General features: G+C 37.1%; 1 protein-coding gene across 1 annotated transcript in view; it reads right to left on the bottom strand.

Annotated features, from left to right (window-relative positions):
- The window catches only part of SOX6 (SRY-box transcription factor 6), a 652,380-nt gene extending 641,477 nt beyond the window's left edge, over nucleotides 1–10,903 (bottom strand). The window contains exon 1 of the mRNA XM_037839347.1: nucleotides 10,793–10,903. The gene's annotated coding sequence lies outside the window, so the exon portion shown is untranslated. The remainder of the gene's footprint in view (nucleotides 1–10,792) is intronic.
- Between the last annotated feature and the right edge of the window lie 1,803 nt (nucleotides 10,904–12,706).

The raw sequence follows: 12,706 nt of genomic DNA, 5'->3' as shown, positions 1-12,706 counted from the left end.
GAGAGAGGGAGTGAGATGATAGAAAGAAAGAGTGATAATAGATGATAGATTAGATATAGATATTCAGAAATAATTAGATACATGCACATATACATACACACACAATATATACTTAATATGTCTCTTCAAGGGAAAGATGGTCTTTTATCAAATAAGAAAGTAAATGCTTTTTAAAACAGACTCATGCTATGAAAAAGTATTTTGAAAACATATGTTTGGAAATTATTCCCTGAAAGTGAAATTTTGTTACCAATAGTCTATGTCTACCACCTACAAAAACTCTCATCTGTTTTTCTGTTTAAAAATTGGAAATAGAATATTCTAACCTCTTTAATAATGTTCCAAAGAGTTTCAATGGATTTTGAGCCCATTTGTTACAAATATGAAAATACTATACTGTCCATTTTGTTGGCAAAAACAATTGATTGCCATCAGGGAAAATAGAGATTTACTAGCCAAATTTTAACAAAATTCTTTGACTATTTTGTTTACGAGATTGAAAAATTAGTATTACAATTTAGCAAGGGCAATCAACAATATATTTCTTCCATTTGGATTTATTTTTCTTTTTGAGTCTTTTCAGCTGTGGCACCATTAAAATCATGTATTAAAGTAAACTGAATTTAGAATCAGACCTTTAAATCACTTCATCACAAAGTGTTAAACCAAGATTTTAAACACTGAAAAACTATATTCATTTATAGAGTTTGGAGACCATGGTTGGTTTTAAAATATTATTTGTTTCACCCTTACCTTTTAAAAATGTCTACTTATGAATGTTTTATAACATATATTGGCACAATAGTAATTATAAATCAATACTCTCATGTATTAGAGCGCATACTCACAAACGTTTTGATGGTGTCCTCTATCCAAAAAAGTTTGGAGAACACTATTCTATTACAATCAGAAGTTCTCCTAAATAAGCCTGAAAATTGTCTTGCCAGAAGAATTCTTCCAGTCTTAACCTCGCCAACAATACTATTCAGTTGCTATCCAAACTTCTAAGATCATTATTTCCTTCTCTCCCTAAAGATCGTAACTTCTATTCCTTTGACCTCAGGTAGTGAAAATGTTCCCTACATTCATTTCAATCAAGCAGAGAGGATCCCAACTACAGTCCTACTATGCGATGGGACTCAAACAAACACTTTCTTAATAATCAAATATATTTACTTTTAAGATGCATTAGCAATATACTTATTTAACAAAATGGAGACCTCATTTGAGACAAAGATGACCAAATAATTTACTGTCCCAATTTAATAAAATCATATTTCTATTTTAAATTATCTCAGATATAAACTTGTTAAATAAGGAAAACTAAAGACTATATGTCACAGCCTCAAAAAATTTAAAGGACATTAATACAATTGACCTATTTGATGACAAGATTTTTAATTATAGAAACTCATGTGTGCACAGATTAAAAAAGAAAAAAGAAGAGTTATAACCCAAAGATGTGAAAATGATGTTGAGAAAATCCAAGAGAACAAAATTAACATACATTATGGAGGGATATACTTTTCCATATACTCTCCTCACCCAGTTCCTAAAAACATTAGTGAACATTCTATGTGAACATAATGAAGAAATTAAACACGACTTTACAACTAAGACATGGCTAATTATGATGAGTGTTTTAGAAAAAGGCTCTGTTGTCAGAATTGCAATTCAAGCTATTTTTTATTCTTCACCATGCTATTAGTAAGAGTTAAGAGTACCCATGTTCACTAGTCCCACTAAGTTAGGCTACATATATGTCTGCCTCGGAGAAAAAGAACCTCACAAAACGCCACACAAGAAGTATTCAACGTACACGACCCTCTCTTAGCATACCTGTAAAACACAGAAACCTATACTAAAAGTGCATGTTTTCATAAATGGAGTAGTAGTAGCAGAAGCAGTAGTAGCAGCTTTTTTAGATACACGGTTTTTTAGATACATGGTCTATAAAAATGTGGAGGGTCTGACCTCAGAAAAGGTGACAATTTCTTTAATAATACCTAGGAATATTTTTAAGGATTAGCAACTAGAATATTAAATACGACACACAATTTTAGGTGCTTCAGGATTAAAATTCTTTTTTATAACTCCAATATATACATTTTCAATATGCAATTGTATAGTGGAAAAATACTACAGCTAAGAAATTTAAAAATAGTCAAAATTTTCTCCAGTGTATATTTGGGTCTTCAAACTCAAGATTAAAAAATGTTCCTGAGATTCGGTCCACTAATACACTATGTTCCAAGTTAATTAAACTTTTATCAGCTGCTATATTATTTAAATTTTTATTTTCTTGTTGCTTGGGGTTTTGCTTCTTATTAAAGAACTCAACTGAAAGCCCTAAAGGAAAAAGTTCTTTAAAAGCAGCATAACTAATTTCATATGACTGGAGTGATGTTTTTAAACTGTTTTACAGAACTTTCACATCTTTTTCCCCCTACTTTATCAGCTTTGGAGTCCATCTTTTTAAAGTAGAGATTTCATCATTTTTCATGGCATTATCAACATTTCAAGAAAGCAGTGGTGATGAAAGCAACAAGTTAATGCCACTGGAAACCAGAGCCATAACTTCTCTCATCTATGTAGTCACAAGCCCTTTTCAGAAAATTATGTCATAAAGCCATATAAGCTGCAAAACCTCAATATGTGTGTTTAATTTGAAACAAGTTATTAAATGCTAGAGAGCTTCCAAACCAAAAAGAGAAACAAAGGCCTATGGGCTCAGATAAAAGGCATCCAAAAAGTTATCAGAAAGCATGGTTTCCAGATGATAGAAATAAAGAGTGAAAAAGCTATCAAAGGTAGGGAGGGGTTGTTGCTGCTACTACTGCTTCTGCTACTACTACTGTTCCATCACCATTCATCATTTTATAATAAAAACCTGTATTTCTTCCAAAAAGTTTGAATCATTCTGGAGAAATTTTTGTTTTCATGTTACCCCTCAAAATAAAAGAAGTTATGGGATATCCCAACTTTACAGTTGGAAAAACTTACCCACAAATGTGAGAGATCTAAACACTTGTAACATATCGTAGAAACTCAGGGAAACTCAGGGAAAAAATACAGATCTAAAAGTTGCCAAATACAGTTCTTTCTTTAAGGCCATGATTGCAATATTTTTTTTAAAAAAGTGTTTTATAATGCAAGATGTAAGATATTATGAACTCATAATCATGATCATCAATTCATATATTAATAAGCCACTGTTTCAATTTTCATTTTTAGTTGACATATTTTTAGGAAAGCAATAATTTGAAAGATTCCTTTGTACCCTTCAAAGGTACTCACAATGTCCCCAACCACAAAACTGAGCTAAGGAAGAGAAGTGCCATGGTTCAGCTGTTGGCTTACAGCCACATCACACTCACTGACAGAAAGGCTTTTCCAGGAGTCGCAAAGAATGAAGTACGAGACATTTCAGAGTTAGGCATATAGAATAATCAGTGAATGTTCCCACAGGTCCAATGTTCTTTAGAGTGTTACCTCAGATAACCTATTCCTTATCATTCTTTAAATCACAGCTCAAAGATCACCTCCTCCTAGAAACTCTCTGGCACAGGTAATTCTGCTCCTGTACATATCTCCATTCTAACAATTAGAATTACCTACATGCAAGCATGGAATTACCTATATTCAAACCTCCTCACTAGTACTATGCATTTTTATCTTTGAAATCATGCAATCAAGTGGTTCCCAATCTTTCTACCATCAAAGATCCTTTTATTAATCCTCCCTCATGAAACCCATATTTTTGAAAGATTTTTGCCTATCAAACTAGTCATAGTTATGTAATAATTAAATCATTTTCTAATTCTTATTAATCAAAGAAATATTTGACTGGCATTCAGCACTTCGGATCAGCATGGTATTATTCATTTACACTGGTGTATGATAAATAAAAAGTTTGGCTCTGGAAGTAAGTATGATATGAAGATTAAAAATAAATAAGCACTGACATTATCAAGAAGAGATTTAAATCAGAGAACTGAAAAAGCCAGCCCTAATTTATGACATAAAGCTTTGTTTGGAGTGAATGACATCCCAAAGTAAAATTTATTTACATCAAGTAGGAAGTTAGACAGCATGGCCGGTAATGTTATCTGCCCAGCATACCTCTTACTGCATGAAGTAATGAATATTAAAGTACCTTGAAAACTGAGTTCTACAAAATGTAGGAAGTTAAGAACACTTCTGATGACAAAGTTCTACTACTGATCACATAACTATTGTCAATTTATCCTAACACAGTTGTCCAGCATTGATCTAAGTGCGCTCATATCTAGGATCTTTGAACTGAATCTTCGCAACAACATTATAGGATAAATATTATCACAATTCCCATTTTAAAACTGAGGAAACTGAGACTTAGAGAGGTTGCCTAACTTTTTCAAATTCACACAACTAGTTTAGGAAATAAGATTCAAGAAACAGAAATTTAAAGCTTAACTTTGGTCTTCAGACATGAAAGTCTATCATTCAAATGAAGAAGAATGTCTTTCCATTTTTTCTTAAAATGAAAACAAGAGAAAATAGATTGAGACATACATATTTGACATAAAGAACTTCTTAGTGTTAATCATTGAAACACATAACCAAAGACTATAGAATCTCCTTGTGCAGGCTTTCAAAATAAAGAGAGCTTTTAACTGATTAGAATGGAGAAAAGGCAATCAACACTAGTCCTTAGAATATTCTCAAATTCTAGAGGCTGGACATCCAAACTATACATTTCATTTCGACCAAGTCTTCCAGACTACAGATGAATTCTCCTTTCTAGGAAAGAAAAGAAAGAAGTTGTATTGTTGTCTCTATTTTATTTAAGGGGAAAAGAAGAAGGCTACATAACTTGCTAAAGATTGTATAGCAAGTATGTGGTGAAGGTGAATGGAAAGCCAGAGTGTATGATTCTAAGTACAGTACTACTTCAACAGTAATAGATAACATATATTAAATGTTTATTTTATACCAAGCCCTGAACTTGGTGCTTTACATTCCTTTATCTCATTTAATCTTTGCAACAACCCCATGATATAATCATTACTCCCATTTTACAGATGCAGAAATTAAGGCTTGGAGTTTACATCACAGATATATTGGGGTGTGGCTGACTTCTCCTACATAGTAGCCTCAATGCCCATGGAGATAGCTGGATATTACTTATGAGAAAATAACAGCATTCCTATCCCTTGGTATTCTTTTCCCAGAAAGAACAATGGTTCTCCTATTTAGGGGCATTCTTCCCCCTCTACCAATGGCCTGCTTAGCACCATGAAAACTGTGCCTGTTTCCCCACCTACCAAATACTTAAACCTCCAATAGAAGAGAAAATTCTTTAAAAGTACAGGCTTGTGGCTTCTACATGTCTTCCAGAGTGCCTAAGACTTTATCAAAACTCAATCACATTACCCAATAGCCTGTTGGTAAAGTATGAAAGGAAATATTCGCAACCATTTCTCAGAATAAGTTCTATTTGAAACCTATGTTCTTCATTAAAAAAAAAATGTTGCATTTTCTTTTTCCATTTATTGAGCTTGTGTGATCTTAGAAAGCAAAGTATGTTTAATTTTCTTTGTCTAATTTTGAAGAAATGCCTTTCAAAGAAGCAAAGAGATTGTGCTCAGCGAAGTCAAAATCACAACTGGTACTAAAGTTCCTTTTAGCATTTGAATGGATATATTAAGGATAGACAATTCAATTCATCCCTTTAAGATAACTAAAAACAACAATTTGTTGATGGTATCAGGGATAATCAACCATTTAAAGAGTTATCTTGTGAGATTTTCAGAGACGAGTGCTCAAAAGAAAACCTGAAAGAACATACAATGCTTGCACATCATATAATATACTTTGAATTTATTGTATATTTATTATGCTTATTCATGTATGTCACCATTGAAAAGCATCAAATGAATATACTTAAGTAATTTCATTCAAAATAGTTTAAAACACACCGAATTCTTAAAGGATTTCACAACATCACCTTAAGCTTCTCCCATACATGGTACTTCAATCCAGACAAATCTTTAAAAACTTTATAGAAAATGGGGGTTCAGTAAATAAAATACACCAGTGAATTCTTGGACATATGCCACAGCAGAATCTTCATAGAGAGAGAGTAAATAATGGAAATAGAAAATCCAGAAAAATTTTGGAGCAGCAAATTCAAGCTGCTTATCAAAGATGCAAAAAATTCTAAAATATATCACAGCACTGAACTACCAATTGATAGATTTTTTTATTTCAGTATTATATCCATAAATAATTATAAATTAAGAAGCTAACCCAGTTCTTCACGAATAAAACCAAATACATTTCCCTACAAATGCAGAGATAACTCTTCAGATAAGTATAAAAATCTCTAAAGTTTCAAATAATTGTTTTTCACTTGAAGTAGTATGAAAGAGAAAGCCACTACACATCTTCATGTCATTAAAAGTAAAAAAAAAAGATCATTTAATAACTTTAAATATATACTATGCAAGTTAGCGAAATTACTAAATACATTAGCATTGTAAAGTATAAATAACTAGGCACTTTATTTTTTAATGTGGTTTATTAGTTTATAATAGGTTATAGCATCTACAATTAACCTCAGAAAATAATTCACTTTTCATCTTTCCAAAAGATGAAAATTTTTTTAAGTGAATAGTGAAATATGAGTGATATATGAGGGGTCTTAGAGAAGCAAGAAAAGATTCTGAATATAAACAAGCCATCATTCTGGTAAAAGGAAATACAAACAACCAGAATAAAAATAGTTGATGCACAAAAGCCATAATGAGAGGGTAGCTCAAAAAATAACTTCTACTTTGAATGGTTTGGATGAAATACAAATTATCCACAGAAAAGTGTGGACTGGCATAAATGTTTGTACAAAATTATAACTGTATTTCAAGAAGTATGCAAGAGGCAACCGCCTGCATGATGCACAAGGTCCCGGCAATGCTCTGCTTAAGTGCTAGTGCAGAGTCCAAACCACTGCATTTTAATTACCATGCAGCCTCAGATATATTGCCTTTGATATGGAAATGTTCTTGTTCTCTCATCTTCACATATGGTCTCATGCACAGAAATCTTTATCTGATTCATAAAAAATAAACTAGAATCCAATCTCAACACCTGACCTCAGTGCTTAGAAGTTTTTTACTAAGCATGGTGTCACTATAAAAAGAATGGCTAATATTGATGTAAAGTTCAGTATTTTGAGAAATGATATGAAGGATTTGCAGTTCAGAACATAATCAATACTGCTTCTCTGAGGATTTAAGGCTTCCTGTTCCCTTTTTTGAGACTTCCACCAATTTGAGAAAGAATAGACCAGAACCTATTTTTGGAGGTGTGAGAATCCATGGTAGATTTAAATGATCTTTCACCTTACAACCTCCACCCACATTCTTCAATTGATATTTTTATCCAAACTATAATAATGGGTATGTAAAATTTGAAAAGCTCTATAAAAAACAATAACTCAAATTTAAAACTGTTTCCAGTTTGACTAAATGTCTAAACCAAATAATTAGCTGAAGTTTTTACCCTCTTACACAGAACAAGGAAAATAAAAACACACTTCCTATGAATGAATAATGAATATATAATGAAAGGAGGATGAAAGTTTCTGGTATAATTCTTAACAAAAGTTAGTTTTCAGATCACAGTTGAAGAACTTCAGGTAAAAAGTATATGCTACCCACTTAATATGTGCTTACATCTGATAAGAATTGCTTTTCAAAGACTTTACCGGAGAACCAGCTTTTTTTCACTTGAGTATTTTGATATTTAAGATATAATCAGTAGAAAATGTGGATTCAGGATGACAATATAAAATGTTCTAATACCTTATTTTCCTCATTAGAAAAAAAATAATAGAGGAGAGTCATATTTCTTAAAACAAGAAGTATTCCAAACCCCAAAATAGTCCAATTCTTCCTCTAAAAGGCAAGGAATATTTGTTCCTAAAAATTCACTCTTCATAAAGATTCAACAATAAAATCTGTTCTCAGTAAATCTCATATGCCAACATAACTTGATAATTCTGAAATAACCTAGATTAACTTTTTTTAAAAAAAGGTAATATGACCCATCTAACCTCATGACAGCAGATAATACATCCCATCTGCAAATCATCTTGCTGTAAGTTGTCTGTGTTTTATCATTTCTAGTACCTGTCTGTGCCTGATATGGTACTCTCGGACACATTAACTTGATGGAATGTTTCACTTGACTTCAAAAACATCAACTGATATATGTGCATCTCTAAACTATATTTAAACAAATAGCTCTTTGATAAACCAAATTTTTAATTGTACTGTATTACTCTTTTATAAAATGCTATTTATAAACAGGGAAATATATATGTATATGTATATATATTAAAAACCATTATTATGAATTCTCTCACTAACAAGAGAATTATTTCAAACTTGAAGAGAACTTTATATCCTAACAAAACTGAAAAAATATAGAAAATATTGAAAGTATGGGTTAAACACAATGTGTATTAAGTCCTATTCAAAAGAAAATTCATTTATTCCAGTTACTATGGTACTAATCGAAAGAGAATTATTTAAACTTCACTGATTACTTGAATAGAAGATGGATATGTATAACAAATTCATCAATGATCAATAACCCAATAATTCCTAAAATGATGAAATAGAAATAGTCATAAAATCTGAATAATGCCACCCACATTTATCATTTATATATTTAAAGGAATACATTTTAAAGCTTTATAAAAAGAAGTCACAAGCTATTGTAATATATTTTAAATACATGATTTTCCCTTACTAAGAAAAATATGTTATTTCCTGCTACCAATGAAAATCTGTCCAGCAGACAGTATAACACTCCTACTGAATCTCATTTTCCCTAGGTACTCAGTTATTGAACCCATTATAGAATTAGCTTAAGATTTAAGTACTTGATACTGTTTTATTAATAATATTTTTACATTTATCTTTTTTAGAATACAATGTTGAGTAGAGTATTTACACAATATACCATTATAGGAGTTTGTTTCATGCTCCATAATAATAAATTCATATTTTTTGCATTTATATATATATATATACACACACCACGAGAAAGTGCTTTCTCACTTCCAAAACAAAAACAAAATACAACAATAAACAGGATAAACAATAAACAAAAATTGATCTAGCTTTGCAGCTATAACTGAAGAAATATGGAGGGAGAACAGAAGAGAAAGGTGATAAGGAGGTGTTGGTAGTACATGAATAAAGCAACAGAGGATGTCATTTTGTCTAAGGAATTAATGACAGTACTTGATGTCTGGGTCCTGGTTTCTTAATGTCTTTGGTCTTAAACTAGATCTAATAAGTGTGGTACATTGTTGCTTTCTTACAGAGTTTGAAAAGTTGTTTGTTTTTCCATTGTTTACTTTGTTGTATTTTAAGATTAGGGACAATCTCTTTTGATTTATCAGGTTTCAGGTTTTCAAAAGTGTAGGAGAAAAAAAATCTGTCATTTGGCCTACTACCTATGTGTTCACATATGTGTCTTCAGGAAGGTACCCTTTAAAATACATGGATAATACATTTATGGGTTGGTGAAGTTTTTAAAAAATCAGTCACAACTTTTCCCACACTTGAAGAAAATGAAATATTTCTTTGGTCCAATGAAAAGCAAATGCAACTAAATAAATTGTGTCTCAACCTCCCACTAGAAAGGTGCACTCTTGCTGCCAGAGAAAAACTAAACATGCCCCATTAAATTTGTGGATAATTTAGGATATTTGCTTGTTTTAAAATAAAGAGGATCTTCCAGTAAGTATCAGGCATATCTTGGTGGCCTAGAAATAAGAGGAGGAGGGAGACTGATGCAAGCGCCTAATGCTGAGTGTTGAATTCCACAGTGACTGCACAGGGTGACAGAGGGAAGGTCATGATCACGGCTGCAGAAATCTGGTCTCCACCAGAGAGTGCAGGCTAAAGCTGACCTAAAGAAGAGATCTGGGAATCTAGATAGGAAGCTCATGCACCAATCTGGGCACAGAGAGGACAAGCCTGCTCCCTTGGAGACCAGGCGCTGCTCCTAAGAACCCCAGGCTGAACAAGAGACAGGGAGAGACACAGCAGATCTTTCCATGCTCACCCCACAGTAATCACTAGCAGCACCAAGCGGCTAGGCCTGGAGGGAGAAATCAGAAGCTACAATCAGGGCAAAGATACTAACTTGAAGAGACCTTATGTTGGGCGGTGGGAGGTGGGGGTGGAGGGAAAAGGGGATTGGAAAGCAAAAGAGACAGGTGAGCAGTCCAAACTAGAAGCCTGAAGCTCCTAACCTATCCAGGATATGCAATGGCAAGCCAGTACTGGTCCTACTGGGTTAGTGCAGACAGAGGGGCACTTGCAGTCCTCCCTCAGGCGTGGGGTGTGGAGAGCAGGTATACTGCCAGGTTTACTGTACACCCCCTTTCCTCATTCCATTCATCCAGTCTACACCCTGCCCTGGTGAACAGTTTACCCCTCAACCCAGTTGTTCCCCCTCAGCCAAAAAAGAGAGGAGAGAAAACAGGAAGAGAATAAGAAAAAAGAGAAAAATCAACGACAAGGCTACGCTGTCACAGTCCTCCTGGTGCCAGGGCCTCCAGAAGCTGTCCTGGCCGGTTCGGCCCTCCCTCGGGAATCCTGTAGCCCAGAACGGAGCTGAGTGGACCGGGTCCGCCAAGCCCGTGCCTGCGGGCCTCGGAAGCGAGGTGCTGAGTGCGCAGGCTAATTATACATGTGGCATTTGGGCAGCCGACTGTCAAGTGACACCTTACCTTATGAGGAAACGTCAACTCCAGCAACTGTTCAAAACAAAATGCCATCGCGGGATCAGCTTCTCCGGCTATTGGCCGGTTGGGGATTGCTTTTCCCACAGCCTATCGCACTTAGCGCAAGACTGTGGCCTGGGGAGGTCTGCCGTAGGCGGGCCAACCTCGGGTTGGGGGGGAGACAGGCGGGGCGATCCTTGCCAGGTGTCCGTCTTGTTCCCCTTCGCCGTGGACCTGCTTGCGGACCCGGCCACTTGACCTTTTTATTCCCCTAAACGAACCTCCTAGAAATAGACTGGGAAGAGCTGTGTCTGTTCTCCTTGGGACCCGGGGAAAAACTGGGCATGTGAGAAGACCCTCGAGGGGGTGGGGCACTTTCGCATCCGGACCGAGGTGTTGGCTGGGCCGCCCGGCCAGAGCCAAAAGCCGGGCCACAAGGGTGCGTGCCGGGGACAAGAGCCCGGGACATGAACGTCATCCGAGCGCCCCATTGACAGTGCAGCAGGAAGCCGGAGCCCAGCCCAGTTCGCCGCAGAGACGGCTTCAGGCCATCTCGAGACGGAAACTTCAGCCGCGGCCCTTAAAGGAGGACACACACACACACACACACACACACACACACACACACACACACCCACAAGCAGCCCTCGGGATAGCCCGTCTTTCTTGGTCGAAGACTTAGTCTCCAAATAGGGGCGGCATTCAATATCTGACAATTCATACAAAACAAACTTGACCAACCTAGGAGGGCTTAAGTAAAACTCAAAACATGCTAGCAACAACCACATTTTTATCTACTCCGGACACACCAATTTTCTTTTTTATCGTAAAGCTCCGCGGAACGTCGGGGAAACAACCCCTGCACTGAGCTAATTGCCTCAGCTGCGCCGGCGGCTCCTCCTGGCGCCCGAGTACAAACCCCAGCTGCCTTTGCACAAGCCCCTTTCACTCTCTGCTCGGCCCTTTAAGGAAAAAGAAGAAAGCATAGCTCCCCGGCTGGGCCCTGAGGCAAACGGCAGCACCGCCCGCGGGCCTAGGCCAAGCCCGCGAGCGATGGACCTGGACACGGCTGCGAAGAGGGCAGCAGGCAGCAAGATCCGGGCAAGACGCCGAGAAGGACGGAGGGCGCCTGCCGGGCTCAGGAACGCGGGTTGGAAGAGCGCGGGGCGGGGAATAAACGTGCCGCCGACGCTGCGCCCCGCCAGCGGACTCAGAGATCTAGCCAGCGCCGGGCAGGGCTGGGCAGCCCCGCGTCCGAGGGAAGGAAGACCAAAGATTAACACTTGAGTTTCGAATTGTCTTGGAGTCCGGTTTGTTTATTCCTGAAAAGATCATTAAAAAAAAAGAAAAAGTAATGTCCGAAAAAAGGGGGGGAAGGGAGAGAAAGGGAGAGAAGCGGAAAGAACTGTAGGGAACTCGCGTAGGGTCCTAGGAAAGTCGCGGCGGAGTGGCGGTGCGGTGAGGGTGGGAGGAGGGAGCGCACGAGTTTTCTAGCGACCCGGGTTTTCCTTTGAACTCCTCGGGGTAAACTTCACCCCCGCGGAGAGAGCCGTGTAAATCCTCGACTCCTGCCCGCCTCGGCCAGCCAACCCCACAAATAGCCAAAGTTTCAAAACCAAAACGGGGGTGGGGTGGGGGTAGCGTTAAAGAAGCCCAGAAGCCCAGCGGGTCATCCCGACCTCCCGCACCCGTGCCTGGTTAACACTGAAGCGCTCGGGGAAACTGCAGCGTCGCAGTCAGTCACAAGACGAATCAACCCAACACTTTTCAAGAAAGCAAAATATTCGCTAGGAAACTTACTTTGCATTTAGTCTCTATTCTTTGGGGGGATGCGGTTTAGGTCGGCTCGTAAGGGAAGCCCGTTTTGTCCAGGTTGGATATTGTCTACTTATGGATCAGCCCTTGGGTGAGGGTTTATTT

This window comes from Choloepus didactylus, chromosome 6 (genome assembly GCF_015220235.1).
Source record: "Choloepus didactylus isolate mChoDid1 chromosome 6, mChoDid1.pri, whole genome shotgun sequence".
In the NCBI taxonomy this organism is placed as follows: domain Eukaryota; kingdom Metazoa; phylum Chordata; class Mammalia; order Pilosa; family Megalonychidae; genus Choloepus; species Choloepus didactylus.
The sequence above is the reverse complement of the archived record's forward strand: the minus strand, read 5'-3'. Positions and strand labels throughout refer to the sequence as shown.